Source organism: Schistocerca americana, chromosome 8 (genome assembly GCF_021461395.2).
Source record: "Schistocerca americana isolate TAMUIC-IGC-003095 chromosome 8, iqSchAmer2.1, whole genome shotgun sequence".
NCBI classification, from domain to species: Eukaryota; Metazoa; Arthropoda; class Insecta; order Orthoptera; family Acrididae; genus Schistocerca; species Schistocerca americana.
Window position 1 is genome coordinate 113,683,302 of NC_060126.1, and position 22,292 is coordinate 113,705,593.

General features: G+C 44.1%; 1 protein-coding gene and 1 non-coding gene across 3 annotated transcripts in view; both read left to right on the forward strand.

Moving 5' to 3' along the window:
* Positions 1-22,292, forward strand: part of LOC124625800 (lysosome membrane protein 2) — a 618,718-nt gene that overhangs the window by 540,954 nt on the left and 55,472 nt on the right. The gene's annotated exons all lie outside the window — the stretch shown is intronic.
* Positions 9,662-9,736, forward strand: Trnat-ugu. Its single transcript has one exon. It is a non-coding gene; the product is annotated as a tRNA-Thr (tRNA).

Genomic DNA, 22,292 nt, shown 5'->3' on the forward strand with positions numbered 1-22,292 from the left:
TTGCGGAACTTCACTGCCGACGTCTATGCCGAGGTCCATCTTTGCAACCACGACACCATGAAGCGCGGTACAGAATGGGCCCAACAACATGCCGAATGGACCGCTCAGAACTGGCATCACCTTCTATTCACCGATTAGTGTCGCGTATGCCTTCAACCAGACAATCGTTGGAGATGTGTTTGGAGGCAACCCGGTCAGGTTGAACGCCTTAAACACACTGTCCAGCGAATGAGGCCGGCGTACGCCGCTCGTGGTCATGGAAGGCGCCGTAACGACTGTACGATACGTGGATGCCATCCTCCGACCGATAGTGCAACCATATCGGCAGCATATTGCCGAGGCATTCGTCTTCATGGACGACAATTCGCACCCCCATCGTGCACATCTTGTGAATGACTTCCTTCAGTATAACGGCACTGCCCGACTAGAGTGGCCAACATGTTCTCCAGACATTAACCATATTGACCATGCCTGGGAAAGGTTGAAAAGGGCTGTTCATAGACGACGTGACCCACCAACCACTCTGAGGGATCTACGCCGAATCGCCGTTGTGGAGTGGGACTAAATGGAATAACAGTGCATTGATAAACTTGTAGATAGTATTCCAGGACGAATATAGGCATGCATCAATGCAAGACGACGTGCTACTGGTTATTAGAGGTACCAGTGTGTACAGCAGGCTGGATCACCACCTCTATAGGTCTCGCTGTATGGTGGTACAACATGCAATGTGTGGTATCATGAGCAATAAAAAAGGCGGAAATAAAGTTTAAGTTAATCTCTATTCCAGTTTTCTGTACAGGTTCCGCAACTCTCGGAACAGAGGTGATGCAAAACATTTTTGGTGTGTGTGTGTGTGTGTGTGTGTGTGTGTGTGTGTGTGTGTGTGTGTGTGTGACCAACCCCCCACAGTTCATGATGCGCAATACACTTAAAATTGACAGTATCGATAGTTAATCGAAAATTCAGCATTTTTCATCATATGTGGCATCCACACACATACTGGGTGCCTAAAATTTAATTATAACCACTCAGTGTTTTCCGAGGAATCGAGGAAAGAAAGTATTAAGACTGCCGCTTATGTACTGTAAAGTAAGCGCCATTCGTCATAAGCAGCGTTGGCGAAGCGACCAAGGCATCTGACTGGGGAGCGGAGAACCGTGTTAGATTCCCACATTAATTGTGCAGTTTTCTTACTTGTATTTTTTGCGTTTTGAAATTGCTAGTAGTGGGAGAATTAATAAGCTAAGTAAACCAATCGGGAATAACAACGAGGTAGACAAATTTCTCAAACGATTTACATTAGTAAGGAATTAAAAAGCTAATTGTGGTCTCTTTAGGAGAGGCTCTTTCTCTCATTCTAGGTGGCCTGCTGTTCTTTCGAGCAACTACGTGGATGATACTTTTATAACATGCGAAGCAAATATACTCGCGGCGCTAAGAACATCAAATAAATGCCACCTTCATGCAATTACATCATTTCTTTAGATGATTCAGCGGAAAAAACTTCGTTTACATTGAAATATAGTTTTATTTCGAGAATTAATTTTGATGCATACCACACGTACGCCTGTGCCGAAAGCGGATCGTGAATAATTTTGTGAATCGTTATGCATCCATGCGGTTGCGCAATTCTCGCTGGTTTTCCAGAAGGTTAAAATGCTCCTCATCGCACTAATCTTACTCGGAATTGTTTTCATACAACGAGGCTTCAAATTTTAATCTTTTATAAATGAGAGTCGTTTCGAAATTTGTCTGCTTTATTATTCCTAATTGATTTACTAATTTAATTAACCCCCGTATTACAACCAACTACGATGCGACAAAAATACAAATGAAGAAAACGTAGTGAATACATCAGGGAATCGAATATAGGTTATCTGTTGTCCAGCGAGATGCCTTGATCGTTACGACAGCGCCGCTTTAGTTGAACAGCGTATATATCATGGGTAGATAAGCGGTAGTTTCAATAGTTTCTTTCCTCACCTTCTAGGAAAATATGTGTTTGTGGACTCCATATAAGAAGCTCACTTCCAAAAGGTAAAAATCCCTAATAATATCTAATTTAACAGGAGCAACAAAATCATTTTACAAGTACAATAGCATCAGAATACGTTTTGTACCTTTGTTACTATACTCAGACAGATGAGACACATTACGCCAAATATTTATGTTAAATGTTTATCTGTTTAATTGTTATTGCATAAATAAAAATGGATTTGATACCTTTCGGCAGAAAATTGTGTTAAGTTTGGTAACTGTTGTTCTGGAGTTTCTGTTGATGATTCAAAGTATTCATCTGATATATCATACGTCATAATTCAATTAAAAACTGACAATGAACACAAAAACACGAGACATATCCGTAAAACATTCAGTGTCATGTAAATAAATGTTGGCTGTCTTGTGTGACGTCCTTACCAAGAAGAGCAACGATTGGCTGCCAGGATCTGGTACGTCTTGGAAGTGAAATAAGACTGGATCCGGCACTCATCATCATGAACAGCAAGTCTTAGGGACAAGTATATGACGGATATGGTACGTTTTGGCATAAGAAGGTAATAGTTCTAAGTGCTGCTGCCACCTGTTCTCATTTTTCAATTTTTTGGGTATGTTATTTTTGGAAATTAGCTTCTCGTATATGACAAAAATGCTCTGTTTTCAATTAGTTTTAAGATTTTATCAGTTTTGAGTCCATAACGCTTCATTAACTCTGGGGGTGGTTACCTCAAAAACAGGGGAGTGTTGAGCCTAAATATATCAATCTTTCGTTTTAGGTTGTACACAAGCGATCTGTCAAATATGAGCCGTATCGGTTGGCTGTACCTGAGACCCTTCCCTTTATAAGATAGTTCTACATTAAATATAGGAGATAATTTTGAATGGGAAAAAATTATCATGTGAAAATTACAGTAACTATATTGTAATGGAAGTTTTTATTTGTTATCTATAGGTGTATGTTTAACGTGGGCCTAGGTAAGGACCTGAACTTCTGAAAATAGTATATATTACTTATTGCTACTTTAATAGTCTTGATCACAATACAATACAATAGTAGTTACACGAACTTTACATCACTTTCACTGTAATTTATACCTGAGAGATCAGTGTTTACCACCACAAAAACGTCACTGTAACTTGTCAGAATTTCCTCAATCTGACCAGATCACGTTTGTGGGGATATTGAAGCTTATTGTGTCTCCCTTTGGTTCTACTAGCCGACTGACATGCACTGACCAGATTTATGATAATTTGGGAAGTTACTCTGACTTTGTGGTAGTAAACACTGTCTAACGGCTGATGTATCAGTTACGGTGAAAGCGTTGTAAAGATAGAGATGGTTAACCTAAACTGGTTGTCTAGTTACTGTTATATTGTAGTGCGATTACGGATAGAAAAATTTGTTATAAATAACATAAAACCACGCGTGTCCGTAACCTGACCTACATGTCCATCTACATGGATACTCTGCAAATCACATGTAAGTGCCTGGCAGAGGGTTCATCGAACAACCTTCACAATTCTCTATTATTCCAATCCCGCATAGCGCGCGGAAAGAATGAACACCTACATCGTTCCGTACGAGCTGTGATTTCCCTTATTTTATCTTTGTGACCGTTCCTCCCTATGTAGGTCGGTGTCAACAAAATATTTTTGCATTCGGAGGAGAAAGTTGGAGTTTCGTGAGAAGATTCCGTCGCAACGAAAAACGCCTTTCTTTTAATGATGTCCAGCCCAAGTCCTGTATCATTTCAGTGACACTCTCTCCTATATTTCGCGATAATACTAAACGTGCTGCCTTTCTTTGAACTTTTTTTGTGTACTCCGTCAGTCCTATCTGGCAAGGATCCAACACCGAGCAGCAATATTCTAAAAGAGCACGAACAAGCGTAGTGTAGGCAGTCTCCTTAGTAGCTATGTTACATTTTCTAAGTGTCCTGACAGTAAAACGCAGTCTTTCGTTAGCCTTCCCCACAACATTTTTTATGTGTTCCTCCCAATTTAGCCGGCCGGTGTGGCCGAGCGGTTCTAGGCGCTTCAGTCTGGAATCGCGCGACCCCTACGGTCGCAGGTTCGAATCCTGCCTCGGGCATGGTTGTGTGTGATGTCCTTAGGTTAGTTAGGTTTAAGTAGTTCTAAGTTCTAGGGGACTGATGACCTCAGATGTAAAGTCCCATAGTGCTCAGAGCCATTTGAACCATTTGAACCTCCCAATTTAAGTTGTTCGTAATTGTAATTCCAAAGTATTTAGTGGAATTTACGGCCTTTAGATTTGACTGATTTATCGTGTAGCCGAAGTTAAACGAATTTCTTTTAGCACCCATGTGGATGACCTCACACTTTTCGTTATTTAGGGTCAACTGCCAATTCTCGCACCATTTAGATATTTTCTTTCTAAATCATTTTGCAATTTGTTTTGATCTTCTGATGACTTAATTAGTCGATAAACGACAGCGTCATCTTCAAACAGCCTAAGACGGCTGCTCAGATTGTCTCGCAAATCGTTTATATAGATAAGGAACAGCAAAGGGCCTATAACACTACCTTGGGGAACGCCAGAAATGACTTCTGTTTTACTCGATGACTTTCCGTCAATCACTACGATCTGTGACCTCTCTGACAAGAAATCTCAATTCCAGTCACGTAACTGAGACGATCTTCCTTAAGCACGCAATTTCACTGCAAGCCGCTTGTGTGGTACAGTGTCAAAAGCCTTCCGGAAATCCAGAATTACGGAATCGATTTGAAATCCCTCGTCAATAGCACTTAACGCTTCATGGGAATAAAGAGCTAGTTGTGTTTCACAAGAACGATGCTTTCTAAACCAATGTTGACTGTGTGTCAATAGACCTGATTTTTGTCAGGTTCAGAAGTTAATATTATTCAGTCTGAGCTCAGGGTGTTTAAGTACCTCAGTGTAAATTAGAGTTCTTAATTTACATCTATTTTCTTCCGTTGTGAATTATATTAATAATTTCATCTTCAGTGGGTGGGATATTTCGTGTGTGTGTATGTGTGTGTGTGTGTGTGTGTGTGTGTGTTCCTATTGATGATTAGTGCGATTTTTTTTTTCATTGATTGAATAACGGTGCGCTGGCCAATCGACAGGACCGCGTTGGTCGGTGACGTATCGGTCTAGCTGTGTGGCAGTCTAGCAGGCTGCTCACGAAGCTGCTGACCGCGAAGTCTCGTAACGCGGGTTGCGCGACGTCTTGTTTTGCAACGTCGGCGCACAGTGTGTGTGGGAGGGGAGGGGTCGCCCTGCGGCAGTTGCCAATCGTAACTCGTGCTGCCCTCACCCGACCGGCCTTATCTCGTCCTTCACTTAAACGTAATGCCACAACTGTTCATTTGCAACCTGTAGAACTATTCATCCAAAAGCGCTTCTAGACGCATAATTGATAAGACTTTGAGTGAAACTTCCTGGCAGATTAAAATTGTGTGCCGGACCGAGACTCGAACTCGGGAAATTTGCCTTTCGCGGGCAAGCGCTCTACCAACTGAGCTAAGCCATGTCTCCGCAATATCCTTTCTTTCAGGAGTGCTACTTCTGCAAGGTTCGCAGGAGAGCTTCTGTAAAGTTTGGAAGGTAGGAGACGAAGTACTGGCAGAAGTAAAGCTGTGAGGACGGGGCGTGAGTCGTGCTTGGGTAGCTCAGTTGGTAGAGCACTTCCTCGCGAAAGGCAAAGGTCCCGAGTTCGAGTCTCGGTCCGGCACACAGTTTTAATCTGTCAGGAAGTTTCATATCAGCGCACACTCCGCTGCAGAGTGAAAATCTCATTAAAGACTTTGAGTACTTGAAGTTTTGCCAGGACATGAGGAATTTCTCGAATGTACAGATTTCATTGTTGTTATCTAAGTAAGCCAGAGCTCCAAATGTAAAGTTAGGTTACAATCTATCGGGAATCGCTAAATCTGCTTCTCAAAAACAAAAATTCAGCGATCTCTCTCTCTCTCTCTCTCTCTCTCTCTCTCTCCCTCTCTCCCTCTCTCTCTCTGATGATGATGATGATGATGATGATGATGATGATCTGTTGGTCTAGAAAATATTTACGTACATATGAGTAACTGACAACAGACTGTTCCTCGAAGCAACGATGATCCATTGAACCTTCCACACGAAACTTGAAAATTAATAAGTAATGCTGAAATACACGAAAACATAAAAATACCGGACAAGTGCGACTAAGAGTCGCACTTTGAGAGTTCCGCAGAAAATTCTGTATTTAGACAGCAGCAGCAGCAGCAACAACAATAATAATTCTGTGGGGCTCAGTGGCCTAGTGCAGGTCTTTCTATTGAACGCCACTTCGGCGACTTCAGTGTCCCTAACCTATCCCAGTTATCCAACTGGGCAAAGGGGACCTACAGTTTGACGTGTACTCGAACCGCGTGTTGTTTCAGGCGACTCTGCACATTGAGAGGTGAAGGCTAGGTTAAAACGGAAGACGGAAATATCCGTGGTCCAATTGAGATTCGAACATGCGACCTCTCCCGGTAGACTACTAGACCCGACACGTGTATAAATAATTCATCTTTTAGTTTTGATGAGAAAGTTCCAGTCAGTATTAAAATATGTGGCTTAAATGGTCGCATCTTTTGATTACATTAACTCAAAAACTTAAATATTTTATACCGTCAAGGGACTGTAGACCTTAGCACCTGACATAAATTTCCCACTTGATATCCCTATCTTTCATGAGAAAAAGGACTCTTAATAGTGTGACTCAGTCGGACGACAAAATGATTCTGTAAAGGTTCCGTTCTGACCTATTGAGGTACGGAGCTCTAAAAATACACTAAGGAAATTAAGACTGACATTTTTTCGACATTCAGTACGCATGACCATATGCTAACGAAAACATATCATGAAGTTCATAAAGGAAGGTAATTGTAACAAAGCACACTGTTTTTTAATTAATTAGTTCCGGGTCTAGGCCCCTCGTCACATCGTAGCTCTGATTTCTCATACAACTTTCTGCGGGTGACTGGACGTCTTATTAATTCTAACTGCATTTTTCCTTCGTTCGCATATGATGTACACTCCTGGAAATTGAAATAAGAACACCGTGAATTCGTTGTCCCAGGAAGGGGAAACTTTATTGACACATTCCTGGGGTCAGATACATCACATGATCACACTGACAGAACCACAGGCACATAGACACAGGCAACAGAGCATGCACAATGTCGGCACTAGTACAGTGTATATCCACCTTTCGCAGCAATGCAGGCTGCTATTCTCCCATGGAGACGATCGTAGAGATGCTGGATGTAGTCCTGTGGAACGGCTTGCCATGCCATTTCCACCTGGCGTCTCAGTTGGACCAGCGTTCGTGCTGGACGTGCAGACCGCGTGAGACGACGCTTCATCCAGTCCCAAACATGCTCAATGGGGGACAGATCCGGAGATCTTGCTGGCCAGGGTAGTTGACTTACACCTTCTAGAGCACGTTGGGTGGCACGGGATACATGCGGACGTGCATTGTCCTGTTGGAACAGCAACTTCCCTTGCCGGTCTAGGAATGGTAGAACGATGGGTTCGATGACGGTTTGGATGTACCGTGCACTATTCAGTGTCCCCTCGACGCTCACCAGTGGTGTACGGCCAGTGTAGGAGATCGCTCCCCACACCACGATGCCGGGTGTTGGCCCTGTGTGCCTCGGTCGTATGCAGTCCTGATTGTGGCGCTCACCTGCACGGCGCCAAACACGCATACGACCATCATTGGCACCAAGGCAGAAGCGACTCTCATCGCTGAAGACGACACGTCTCCATTCGTCCCTCCATTCACGCCTGTCGCGACACCACTGGAGGCGGGCTGCACGATGTTGGGGCGTGAGCGGAAGACGGCCTAACGGTGTGCGGGACCGTAGCCCAGCTTCATGGAGACGGTTGCGAATGGTCCTCGCCGATACCCCAGGAGCAACAGTGTCCCTAATTTGCTGGAAAGTGGCGGTGCGGTCCCCTACGGCACTGCGTAGGATCCTACGGTCTTGGCATGCATCCGTGAGTCGCTGCGGTCCGGTCCCAGGTCGACGGGCACGTGCACCTTCCGCCGACCACTGGCGACAACATCGATGTACTGGGGAGACCTCACGCCCCCACGTGTTGAGCAATTCGGCGGTACGTCCACCCGGCCTCCCGCATGCCCACTATACGCCCTCGCTCAAAGTCCGTCAACTGCACATACGGTTCACGTCCACGCTGTCGCGGCATGCTACCAGTGTTAAAGACTGCGATGGAGCTCCGTATGCCACGGCAAACTGGCTGACACTGACGGCGGCGGTGCACAAATGCTGCGCAGCTAGCGCCATTCGACGGCCAACACCGCGGTTCCTTTTGTGTCCGCTGTGCCGTGCGTGTGATCATTGCTTGTACAGCCCTCTCGCAGTGTCCGGAGCAAGTATGGTGGGTCTGACACACCGGTGTCAATGTGTTCTTTTTTCCATTTCCAGGAGTGTATGTATGTTTTGCTTTGTTGTCAGATACATTTTTCTACTTATTAACCAGACAATGACCTTACTTAACAGACTGTAGATCCTACAGTAGTTAAGAAAAATCATTCATTTAAGGAACTGTGTACCTGGTTGATTTCCTTCTCACTGATCTTTCAAAAAAGAAAGCGGTGTTCTCAAGCCATCTTGTATAAAATAAGACCCTTTTGTCACTGCAAAAAGAAAGTGACGTGAACAAGAAGTATTCCAAAATAGAAGCAGTAAGACAACAGGTGTGAATTCGTGTGAGGAAGGTGGGGGGGGGGGGGGGGGGGTGACCGTGGAGGAACGGAAACAAGCAAATAACAAGAAATTGGCACTTGGTCTCTAGTTGGCCATAACTTAAAGAAATAAACTACATACGTTTTCCAGTACGTTGTCAAGACGTAACAGGCGTGGGTACAGACTGAAATGAATTTGTGCCTTAATACGTGGAGTCCTTGTTATTCGCTTGTCAAGAGTTACTAGAAATGACAAGCGCCATTCTGTATGTTGAAACACTGTAATCCTGTGCCTTGTGCTCGAGAAGACAATTGTAAACGCCCACCGTCGAGGTTCATCTTATTCACCTTTCCACATCCAAGTGCAGAGTCTACAGAGACGCCCAATACGCATTTAAGACCGCGCCGTAACGCCAGTTCCTCCAATCAGCGTTGGCAACCGACAGGACTTTGTTATCCTGCCGTGAGATTGCTATTCGCGGGGGTCGAACTATTCGAATGTAAATAGCGCGTGCGTCGAGCTTGATAATGAAACAAATCCACATGCAGCCGGCAAAAAAAGAGACGACCAGACTGCAGCTGGCCTTCGATCGCAAAGTGGAGGTGAGGTGCGAGTAATGCTGTGTTGTTGGGAAAGCCCTCACGGTCGCGGTTGACGCACAGGCGTCGGCAGCAGCGAGAACGGGTTGTGCAAGTCAAACGTTCAGAAACACGCCATGAATGCAGTGTTCTTCAGTGCTCCATCTGTTGTCTCAGGACGGAGGTTGATTATAGGATGGTATCAAACAGTGCCCGAACTCTTACGGGAATAGGCAACGCGCCGCGAGTAAGGAGTATAATGGGCAGGGGCACTACGAATGTAGTGCGGGACAATACGTTGAGAATGTGGGTTTCGCGGGAGGCGTGCCAGAGCAAATCCCTGCAGTCGCACTATCCTCTGTGTCGTCGGTGGCTCAGATGGATAGAGCGTCTGCCATGTAAGCAGGAGATCCCGGGTTCGAGTCCCGGTCGGGGCACACATTTTCATCTGTCCCCGTTGACGTATGTCAACGCCTGTAAGCAGCTAAGGGTGTTCATTTCATGGAAAAAAACATATGTTAGACATCTCTTTAGAATTTTTTAAAATAATCATCAATATACCTTCACGCTTAAGCCATCTGTACAACGAAGAATATCGAATCTGTGTTCAGTTACTTGCCATGTTCGTCGTAACATCTTCTGTCACTGTTCCATTCGTATCAGTGATACGACGCCTCAACGCGTGAATATCTCCACTTTTTATCACATACATGTGGTCCTTCACACAGTCTCATAAGAAGAAATCCAGCGGGGTAATGTTGGAGGAACGTGGCGGCCGGGCAGTGGGTCCTCCGGTTCTGTCCAGCGATTGGCAAATTTTGTATCCAGCAACTTGCGAACAGCCGTTAACTAATGGGGCGGTGTTCTATCTTCTTGAAATGAAATGTCATGGATTGCAAGTCTTGTATCTGAGGCTATACCCACTGCTCCACTATGCCCAGACGCTGACCCATTCCCATATTTTCTGCAAAGAAGAACGGTCCAACAGTGCTTTCGTGTATTAGCCCACACCAGACGTTCAGTTTAGGGCTATCACATGTTAAATGAGAGCGGCGGATGTTCCGAGCCCCAAATCCGAACGTTATCCTGATTAACCATTCCTAATACATAAAATGTTGTCTCATATGACAATAAACATCTTGTATCCTCAGTCTTTCGCGGCGGCACGTCTGAACAAAATCTTCTCGGCTAATACACAGGGCAAAAGTTATTTCTGATGACGACCTCCGCAAACGCGAGGTATGGTATTAAGAGGCTGTTTTTGGTAAAGTCCAGTAGGAATGACTTCCAAAATCCACGTTTGTCTGGTTCTTTCTCCCATTGTTCGATAACCTTGTTTAGGACGACGAACAGAATAGGAGTGCGTTCACATCCGTGTCTCATACCTGTTTGAATATCGAAGGGTGCTGAGATTTCCACCATAAATTTTACTTTAGATTTCCTTTACATTATTATTATTATTATTATTATTATATTTATAGTTGTTGTTGTTGTTGTTATTTCGTGTGGCTCAATGGCCTGGTGTAAGTCTCTTTTTAACTGCAAGTCAGTTCGGCAACTTGATTGTCCATAACATACAGTACCTGCTTTCCAATCGGGAGGGGGAGGGGGAGGTTCAAATGGCTCTGAGCACTATGGGACTCAACTGCTGAGGTCATTAGTCCCCTAGAACTTAGAACTAGTTAAACCTAACTAACCTAAGGACACCACAAACATCCATGCCCGAGGCAGGATTCGAACCTGCAACCGTAGCGGTCTTGCGGTTCCAGACTGCAGCGCCTTTAACCGCACGGCCACTTCGGCCGGCGGAGGGGGAGGGGGAGAGAGCGCTACTGTTTAAAGTGGACTCTTAAGCACGTGTCGTTCAGCCACTCGAGAGTGGGAAAACCTCTGCTAGCAGGCTACTGTTCCGAAATCATTACGAAGAGTTAAATCACCCCACTACCCGCATTTCCACAGCTTCCGTTAAAGCAGGTTTCAGAAATGATGTAACAAAGTAGCTATGTCAATAGACGTCATCTGATGTTACGTACAAATCTAGAACTTTTCTGACCGAACGACGCACGTTTAACATCTTTGATAATAAACTACTCTGATTTTCTGTGAGACAGTCGCTGCTAAAGAGTACAAAAAGCCAACGACCGAATTACTGCGGCAGTCTTAGACTTCTGTGGAAGATGACCGCTGGTTAGACAGCAGAAACATTAGCCGGAGAAGCTTCCATCCGGCTGCAGCCCTGAAATTTCATCGACTATTCAGTTCGGCGGAAAATATGGTTATCTACACTTATCATACTTCGTCAAAAGGGTTTTCCGCAGACTCGAAATGCAGCATTATAGTAAACCTTGGTATAAGAGTGCCTCCGAAGTTCACTAGTGTTGCAGTTTTTTCTTAATCTCCATCTCATTGTATTCGAACGTCTGCAGCATATCAATGGGGTGTACTGCCATACATCCCGCATCCTCTACAGAGATTACTCATGTCAAGCAAGTGGCCTCGACCTGTTTGTTTACATGCTTGGACTAAGACGAATGAGACAACAAATGTCTGTACTAGCACATAAATGAAATCAGGACAAACAGTGAAAAATTTGTTTACAGTGCCCCGCTGTCGCTGGTAAGAACACGTGTACGGGGAACTGTACTTGCATCGCTGCCGGCTGCCTGATGTGTTTACTGGGTTGACCGTTACTGTGACAGAACACTGAAAGAAAAGTAGAAAACTGGTTTTGTTGCATACAAATGTAGCTAACAATCAGATTAATTGGTAGTTTTAAAGTGCCTAGTAGTGGTACGTTTAGAATGTCATCGTTTTGTTGCTGTGGCAGAGGAGGGAGATGTCAGATGGAGAGGTCTTCAGAGGACTCCCAAGCAGGCGCAGGTCAAAGATTGGGGTGGGGTGGGGATAACATGATATGCCCCCTCACAAAAAAGGGAAAAAATTTTTTTTGTAGAAGCGTTAGAAATTTTGACATGAGTTGTTCAAAACATGAAGAAAATACTGAATTTTTTGGAAAGAATTTTATTTATTCGTCTACATCCATGTTACGCCCTTCAAGATAGTCCCAGTTAAATATCGATTTATACCAGCGTTTTTGAAATCACCGGAACACTTCTGGAACTCGATTTCAGTAAATTCGATTTCTTTACAGATTTATTATACTTTTCTAGAACACTTTCAGCAACTGTTATCCAGTCTCATCACCTATCACACATTTTAAGTTTTCGTCCAATTTTACACCACTAAAGTATTTGAACTAAGAAAGGTGCTCGGGAAGTCTTCGTCCTTGGCGGCGAGTGTTCGCCGGAGGCAAAGGTTATCATCAGGAGTGCTACAGTGGAGTGTGAAAAGGCGACTCTTTTTCTCTGTATACGCGTACGTAAACGATCAGACTGGTAGGATGATCAGCGATCTGCACCCGTTTGCTGATCACGCTGTACTGTACGGGACAGTATCATGTTCAAGTGACAGTAGGAAGATGCATCATGACTTCGAAAAAATGTAAATTAATGCAAATGAGTAGTAAAAACAATCCTGTAATGTTCGAATACAGTATAGTGGAGTTTTACTTGACACGGTCACCTCGATTAAATCCGAAAGCCTTTCAGTAAATAATGCTCCACTTTTTTCCTTCCTCAGAACATTTGTTTTTAATTGTTAAATTGACATTTCTTTTTCACGTACAGTTTTCCTACTTAGTCCCCATCACATTCTATGACCTTAGGCAGGCATTTTGTTAGTATGTATTTCCTGTCGGTAAAACTTCTTGTTCTTTGCTCGTAGTCTCGTCTTCACTGCACGAATTACGCTCCCATCATCCTCAAAGTGTGTTCCATTAAGAGAATACGTCACTGGCCAAGCAGATGGAAGTCCAAGGGCAACAGGTGTGGGCCATAGCGTGGATGAGGCAATGATGTCCAACCCATTTTGGCGATACGTTCGCCGCGGATTCTGAGACTTCTATGTAGGCGTGTATTGTGTTGGAGCAAGGTTTCTTTAGGACTGTTGTCCGACCGAACACGTCGGGACCTGTTCTGGAGTTTATTCGGTCTTCAGATATCACAAAAGACTGTCATAACATCCCCAGAAGAGAGAGCAGCCTTGAATTTTATCTCTTTTGGTGATTACGTCTGGTGCCATTCCAGTGACTGCCTTTTGTGATAAGTCCCATTTGGTAAATCTTTTACGTACACTAAAACTGAAAGTTCCTAATATGCTTTTTTGCGGTTCACACGAAGTTACTTTGGGCTCTGGGCAATATTCGCCGACCAGTATATGATACTCGGTCCTATTAGCCATGAATCTCGCCGAACCCATATCACGTGTGCCGAAACAAAGCCTGTACTGGCACAATCATATCCCTATCAGAACTGGCTACATTGTAATGTCTTCGATGACTCTTTAATGATTCATACAAAAAATATTCCTGTTTTAATAATATCCTTTTACAACTGACTTCTTTTTGTAGGGTAAAATAACTAATTTTGAAATATTCATTGTTGAGGTAAATAAACTGATCATTCATTGATTTCCAAGCAAAGTAACAATAAAAATCTGTTATATAGTGGAATACAGCTAACCAACCGCTTCCGTGTATTCTAGTGGTGACAGGCAGCAGCAGCAGCTGCTGCTGCAGCATTGACTTCTGGAAATTTTTACAGTGGTGCCCAACAGTTGACAGTATTTGTGCATGACGAAAGGGTTCGACACTTACAAAAGTGTACATGAAGTTTGCATTCGAGAAAAATATTTCTGTTGCAGCTAAAACACAGGAAATGTTCACATTAACGATCGTAGCCAGTGCGTCTGAAATGGATGTTGTAGTGTGCAGTTGCCCCTGCTTGGGTTACGTGGCAAGTACACGCACTCCGTTTCCGCTTCGGCCTTCCTCGATAGTGACGTAACAGGTGTCAGCGGCGAAAGCCACCCGGCGACCGACAGCGCCAAAGTCGAGACGGAGAAAGTGCCGTGTGTGTTTTAACGTCCGCATGCGTACTGCAATGGCTGGCGCGGAAAGCTACGCGCCGCGTCCGATTCGCAGAACGGACGAAACCCGCCAAAAAGGAAAGCTGTCTTGCCATCTGCCAACCTCTAACAAAGCGACACGTGGTACGCTGGATTACAAGAAGAATGGAAATTAGGGTTTAATTCTGAGGATGCTGATTTACTTAACAATAAGTCACCACCAAGAGAAGGCTGCTGTAGTCAATAGTTACTTGTAGTAATCACATCTGTTAAGCGTGTTTCTTTTAGAGGACCAGAACCGTCACGCAGTATTACTGAAGTAGGTTCCAGTAGCTAACAGAATTATTGTAATTGTTTGTTCGGCTTTGTTCCAAGTTAGTAATTATCAGAAACCCTCAATCACACAGTTTATTTAAAGAATTAAAATCGCATATATAAAACAGCTTCAATAGCTCTGTTACAAGAAAAGCTAGTTTTTAAGAAACTAAATGATTTCCAGAGATAGAAATACTTCAAAACTTGCTTGGTGGACTTAGCCCGTTTAGCATTTCAGTGCAAATTTGTTTAAAAAGTCTGTGTTTGTTATTTTTGGACTATGCCTGGTGGTGGTGGTGGGTGGTGGTGGTGGTGGTGGTGTTTGGTTTGTAGGGCACTCATCTGCGCGGTCATCAGCGCCTGTACAAAGTCTCAGTTTTTACACTGTCCATTTTCTATTCACAATCAAATCTAGACACTATCACAAATGATGATGATGATGATGATGATGATGATGATGATGATGATGATAACACAAACACCCAGTCCTCGGGCACAGAAAGTCCCCAACCTGGCCGGGAATCGAACCCGGGCCCCCCTGATCCAGGTTTGCTCGACGTTGTTGCGATGATGGCAGGCTGCGAAAATCTGTCCAACGACTCACCGTGACCTTATTCACTGCCACGTCTCCGTAGACATCCTTGTAACTCCTATGAATAGCTGCGATGTTCTGGTTTTCTGTCAAAAGAAACTCGATGATGGCTCTCTGTTCGGAACGCATCTCCGTTACATACGCCACCTAGGACTAGCGCAGACACCTGTCGGAACTCCATGAAACTGTAGGGTCTGAAGCGGGAATATTCCACAATGTCCCACAACAAATACCGCATTTTTTGAACCGAAATCGTTCGAGAAAAAATGTGTTCCATTACTTACTGAACGTTCCTTAAATATTTTTTTAATTGCCACGGTGTGGTGCTAACAGATGATGCTTTCAAAGGAGACTGACAAGACGGAGCGCCGCGGGAAGATGACTGAGGTACCTTCCTGCTCCACAATACCATCCCAGCTCATTCTGCACACAACACATCCACACATACTCCTTGTTGGGGATATGAAATTTTACCTCATAATCCGTGTTCTCCTAACACGGCACCCACTGACTATCCTCCAATGAAGAAGCCATTCCATAGCAGAAATTTCCAGAATGACCCTTGAAAAGCGTGTTTCGTGCAGTTAATTTAAGAACTGTAACATCAAAAACCTGGCAGCCTCAGTAGCTGTGTGGTCAGCGTGCCAGACTGCTATGCAGATGGGCCAATTTCGATTTCTGGTACTGCAAAGGATTTTTCCGTGGCGGGAGAACTGAACTTTATGCAGTCAGCCTCATGATGCCTATTGAGGAGCTACTTGATCCAATAGTAGCGGCTCCAGATCACGAAAACTGACAAAGGCCGGGAGAGCGGTCAGCATCCACTGGCGCCATTGATGGAGGATGACACGGCGGTCGGTCCGTTTCGACGGCTCTGCGAAAGCCTGTTAATAGGAAAAAATTATCACAACGTCGATACCATCGTAAGTACACAATATCGAACTATGAACTAACAGTTAACAGCTCATACACGCCTCCGTGGCCGAGGTCGCTACCGCGCGCCTAGGTGGTGGCGCTCGACTCTGAGGTAAACCAGTTCGAATCCTGCTGATAGAATAAATTTTCACTGCCAGTATTTGGCTGGCAGGGTGAGGGGAGGTGATGACGTAAAGCTTCAGATCACTAGAATTTGCACCAATGTCTTGGTTGAAGTGCCAACTCTCTCCTCTGTGTCCCATGAAGTAAGGGCGTGAGAGACTGTTGATCGTGATCCGTCCATCAGATGACGACGGCCCCATTTGTGCTTTTTGAGAGTAGGAGGCTAACTGCTGGTACTGGGTTTCACGCTCTTCCTTCTCCCCCCCCCCCCCCCGCCACCCCCCTATCTCCCCCCACCATCCCCCTATCTACCCCCCCCCCCCCCACATACATACATACATTAGCCACATACTTAAGCAAACAGTCTTCATACTTCGCAAAGGGCAGAGAAAACGTTTCCAATTCGGTGGCTGAACCCGCGATTCAGGGTCTAATAGCCTTTGATGATGCCATACGACTTCACTTTACAGTATTTCACTAAGTACTGCGATTCTGAACAAGGCTGTATAAGTGTATAAATGTTGTGAAGGTGGTTTTTTTATTTTATTTTAGAAATGGACTCATTTCGGGGACTTAATTTCTTTAATACTTTATAGCCTGAAAGTTAGCTTTGAAATTAAGAAGTGAATATACGAGATGAGTCCAAAGAAAATTTTGCAGTTTCGTATGTTGTACTAGTATGGTTTGCGCAATTTTTTATTTTTTTATTTTTATTTTTTATTTTATTTTTTTAGGGGGGAGAAGAAGGGGCTGATAAACATGACAGACAAGTGTCTGTACAATAGTAACCATATCAGATATTTAGTCTGTTGTCAGCTGTCATAAAGGTTACATGTGCTTTGGTAGTGGCGGTGACTGTTTTACCTAAATATGGATCGCTAATGATATTGGCGTATCAGTTGGCACATGCCAGTAAATTCTTTCAGTGGTTTTCGGCATGGAACGTAGGACAAAATATTTAGTCCCAAAATTCTCGAATTTCGAACGAAAAACAGCTGTGAATGCAAGTTGCTCAGAAGTAGCTGGATGAGGTCGACGACGATGCAGAATTACGTAAATGTGTCGTAACAGGCGATGGAACATGGTCTTACGGATATGATGTCGACATTAAGGATCGATCGTCCCAGTGGAAGCATTATAAATCACAAAGACCGGAAAAAGCTTCTTGACAAGTGAGGTCAAATGCGAAGTTTACGCTCACTATAGTCAATTTTTAGCTGCATTTTGCGTCTCAAATTCTTGCCGTGAGGTGATAAATAGTAGCATTTGCATGTTCAACGCTGTGTGCTTCAAGAAACATGAAATAAAAAAGTTGGGTTTGTGGTGAATCATTTCATGGCTTTTACAGCCGGCCGGTGTGGCCGTGCGGTTCTAGGCACTTCAGTCTGGAACCACGTGACCGCTACGGTCGAAGGTTCGAATCCTGCCTCGGGCATGGATATGTGTGATGTCCTTAGGTTAGTTATGTTTAGTAGTTCTAAGTTCTAGGGGACTGATGACCACAGATGTTAAGTCCCATAGTGCTCAGAGCCATTTGACCCATTTTTGAACCATGGCTTTTACACTTCCATGATACACCTCCTCACACTTAATTTCTCATTCTTGAATTTTTGTCAAAAACGGGACTGGAATGACTCACCAGCCTCGATATTCTCCAGACGTGAGACAACGCGACTTTTTACAATTATGTCTTATTAAACTGATGGTTCGATAACATTCACACCTATCAACGTCTGTCTTCTTTGGAACTGGGATCACGTCATTATGTTTGAGGTAGTAGTATGCCAAACAGCAGTATTATCTTCATTTTCAGTCCAATTTTTAATTTTTTTCGACGTGACATTCAACGTGCCGAGGCCTAGCGATTGGGCAAACCTTATCTTAATGCGATACAGTTCCGAGTGTTCTTTTGCCGTTTCCGCCCATTGCATGGAATTTCCCTCTTATCTTATATACGTTACACTCTATAGTATGAATATTATCTACGTTTTCCCATTATTTTGATGTCTTAGCAGTTTCTGTCTAGAAAAATACAATATATTAGTGTTCCTTAACAATAGTGAAGCAACATGGGAACCAAAATGACGTCAGAGGGATGTTGTAATAAGATTTTATCAGGTGTGGCTGACCGCGAGAAGGAGCAAAGTTGAGTGAATACAGCCGAAGCTGCGTACAGCTGGACAGCAACATGGAAACACCAAAAACACAGCACATTACCGTATCTAATACGGCCTAGGAAAACCAATGGCTTCCAAAACAGGTTAACAGTCATCTCGGAATGAGTAAATACGGGTCCTGTATGGTTTTCAAGACAATCTTATATTATTCTTCCTTCCGTGTTGTTTTGTTGCTAACAGGGCTGGCGAGTGCGACTTTTAGGTCTGCAGTGACTTTTGCAACTTCATCCTCTCATTTTACATTATATTCGTCTTCAAGGACCTTCTGTCACAATCCCTCTGAACACATTTTAGTCCGCTATGTTTTTTCGATTTTCCGATGCGCGGTATAAATCTACGACTCAGTGCCTCTTGGAACACCAAACACTTCTGCTGCCTTGGTTGCGGTGGTACTCTCCACACGAGCACCAACAATTTGCCCACGTTCGAATTCACTCAAGCTCCGGTATAATGCACGTTGTTCCTGGTAAAATACAACAGCGCAACCTGAAGGCTTGGCCAGCGTCTGCATTTATGTGTAAGCAAGTATTTCTCGCATGTTTATTACTCAATGGAAAAGTAGTCAGAAAGGAACGCACAGCGGCGTCTAAGCTATGACGTAACACCAGCTCTCACTGACTAAATGTCAGACACACAGCATGACCGCCGTACTACGCTGTGAGGTCCTGGTGACGGGTAATAAGAAAAGCAAGAAGTAATAGATTTTCTGCAACCAACCTCTAAATTCCTTTACTACTCATTCGGCGTACAATGTAATTTTTTTTTTTTTTTAGTTCTCGGACGCGAATAATTTTACACCATATTGTACTGATTTAAATAGACAACAGGGTAGCGTATTTGTAACTATACCAGCACAAGCAGGAAATTCAATTTAACACACAGTTTGGAATGTTTATGGCAAGTATAAATTACTGTAAAGACAAGATTACCCCGGGGACTGCTACACATGCGAAAGTTTCTCCATATTAGAGAACTGCACAACTGGATAAGTAATATCTGGGAATAATAGGATGTTGACAAGCTAAGATAACACGTCGTTTGTCGTTAGTCACTGCCTCAATAACGAACCGCTGCCTCCTTCATAGTTTTAGAGTTCCCGGTACGCTCAAAGGAAAGCCTTTCTTATTGTAGGTAACTTCACTCCCCTTCGTGCACTTACATCATTCCTATCCTTTTCTTGTTATCTAGTGAGGTCCATATGCACATGGAGGCAAACAAATACATACCAAACAATAAAGACCCAAATACATCACTTTTAGTGCGACCACTTACATATTTCCCTTATACAGCAGCTCACACCCAAGTAACTTCTGAACTATTCCAGGTATTGGTTTTATGGCTTGGCCAGACTGAAAAGGCAGGTCTCATGACATTTCTTTCAATCTAGTAAATTCAAATAAATACTGCGTGTTTTAACTCCTGAAGTTTTATCCTTTTGTTCTCCGAGTGCATATCAGACTGGATGGAATATCAGACTGGATAGAGCAGCTAATTGCGTTAGATCATCGATATATTCTTAAGTCCGATGCAGGAGAAAGAGAGAAAGAGAGAAAGAGAGAAAGAGAGAGTGAGAGAGATAAGTTAGTGGCAGCTGCGTGCTCGAAACATGGTAGCAACGACCCTGTCAACAGATCCTCCTCCACCACCACTACCACCACCACCACCACCACCAAATAACGTTTCACTTCATGCTACAAACTTTCTGCTGGACTTCATATCGTGGTTTTTAATAGGGCAGTCCAATAAATCCACTTGACTGTGTCAAAACCAGCGTCAAAACGTTCGAGCTTCTCGGACAAAATCATTGTCATACTGATACAGAAAAGGTCATATATAAAACTACGGACACAGCGTGCCTTGCATTGTTATTATATGTTCTCGTAAAAGAACTTCAGTTTGTCATCGTCAAGAAACAGAGCCCAAAACAGGAAAAAGAAATCATACCGCTACAACAGCTTCTTCGAATTTGTCTCAACAGTCAGTTAAATTCTGATAGCAGGTCGTCTGTCGGGTCCAGATACGTCCATACGAATACTACACAATCTACAGCGAATGATTAATCATCCCGCAAAACTTCCTTCCATTGCTATACAAACGAATGACCACATTGAAACTTCCTGGCCGATTAAAACTGTGTGCCGGACCGAGACTCGACCTCGGGACCTTTGCCTTTCGCGGGCAAGTGCTCTACCGCAGGAGAGCTTCTGTAAAGTTTGGAAGGTAGGAGACGAGATACTGGCAGAAGTAAAGCTGTGAGGGCGGGCCTGAGTCGTGCTTGGGTAGCTAAGTTGGTAGAGCACTTGCCCGCGAAAGGCAAAGGTCCCGAGTTCGAGTCTCGGTCTGGCACACAGTTTTAATCTGCCAGGAAGTTTCATATCAGCGCACACTCCGCTGCAGAGTGAAAATCTCATTCTGCTTCAAACCTGTCTTCGGACAGAAGTCACTGGGCATGCCTCTTAAAGTTTGAGTTCCTATTATATTGTTAGTGAACGATACATTATTTGTGGTATGGTGGGAAGTAGCTGTCGTAATTGTTTGGCTCTGGCGAAGAGATCGAATAATCGTCATTCCGATAGATGAGTGGTGAGAGAAATTTTCGTGCTAGTTTCGGCTATCGTCGTAATTTTCTTTCCAATTATTAAGCTTCTTGGCCTGTTGTGGTCTCGTTGACAAGTTCTCCTGCCATCCTTTCGGTGCTCGGCCTACCGATCTTTACTACTGACGTGGTACTGTGACATAGATTTTTTGCATCTTCTTCGATACTCATTCGCTGTAAATATTTTCTCCAGTCGTTATAGTACGAGGGTAATCCCAAAAGTAAGGTCTACTATTTTTTTATAGGCACAGAACTCTGTGTGGCAGTTGGTCACAGAGTTATGAAGAGTGCTTCACACGCTGTGTGTAAACATGCGCACGCTGCGCTGAGGCGCTCGGTCTTGGCTTGGCAGCCATTTAGAATGGAACTCCCGTTGGATGTTACCGCCAAGTGTGAATTGCGCGCAGTTATTGGGTTTTCGAACGCAAAGGGCACTGCGTCAAATGAAATCCATCGCCAGTTGATGATAGTGTACAGTGAGTCGTGCATGGATGTCAAAAATGTTCGCAAGTGGTGTAGATAGTTTGCAGCTGGTCGGAACGAAATTCACGACGAACAAAGAAGCGGGAGACCGTCAATTTCTGAGGAGACAGTGTTGAAGGTTGAGCAAAGCATACGTGAAGATCTCTGCACGTTGGTTCCTGAAGTTTCCCGAAGCACCGCTCACAGAATTTTAACGAAAACATTGAACTACCGGTGGGTGTGCGCAAATGGGTGCCACGCATGCTGACTGAGAACCACACGCGGCAACGAGTTGATGCTTCCCGCGCATTTCTTCACCGCCTTGCAGCCGAACAGGACAACTTTCTGGACTTAGTTGTCACGGGTGACGAAACCTGGGCATACCACTTTACACCTGAGACCAAGCAACAATCACGCCAGTGGCGGCATCCGTCTTCGCCAAAGCCGCGGAAATTCATACACAGTCTGCCGGTAAGATCATGACAACCGTTTTCTGGGATCGGAAAGGGGTATTTTTGGTCGACTTTATGCCCACTGGGACCACAGTTAACGCTTACAGGTACTGTGAGACTCTGGAAGAAGAAAAAAAAAATCAAACGGGCAATTCAGAAACGGAGAAGAGGAATGCTGAACAAGGGCGTACACATTCTCCATGACAAAGTTCGCCCACACATCGATCGGAAGACCGTTGCTCTCCTGCATTAGTTTCAGTGGAACATAATCACCCACCCACCCTATAGTCCTGACTTGGCGCCCAGTGCCTATCACCTGTTCCCTAGGTTAAAAGAACGTTTTGCCGGAAAGCGTTTCAGCTCCGACGACGAGGTGAAAGAAGAGGTTCAGAACTT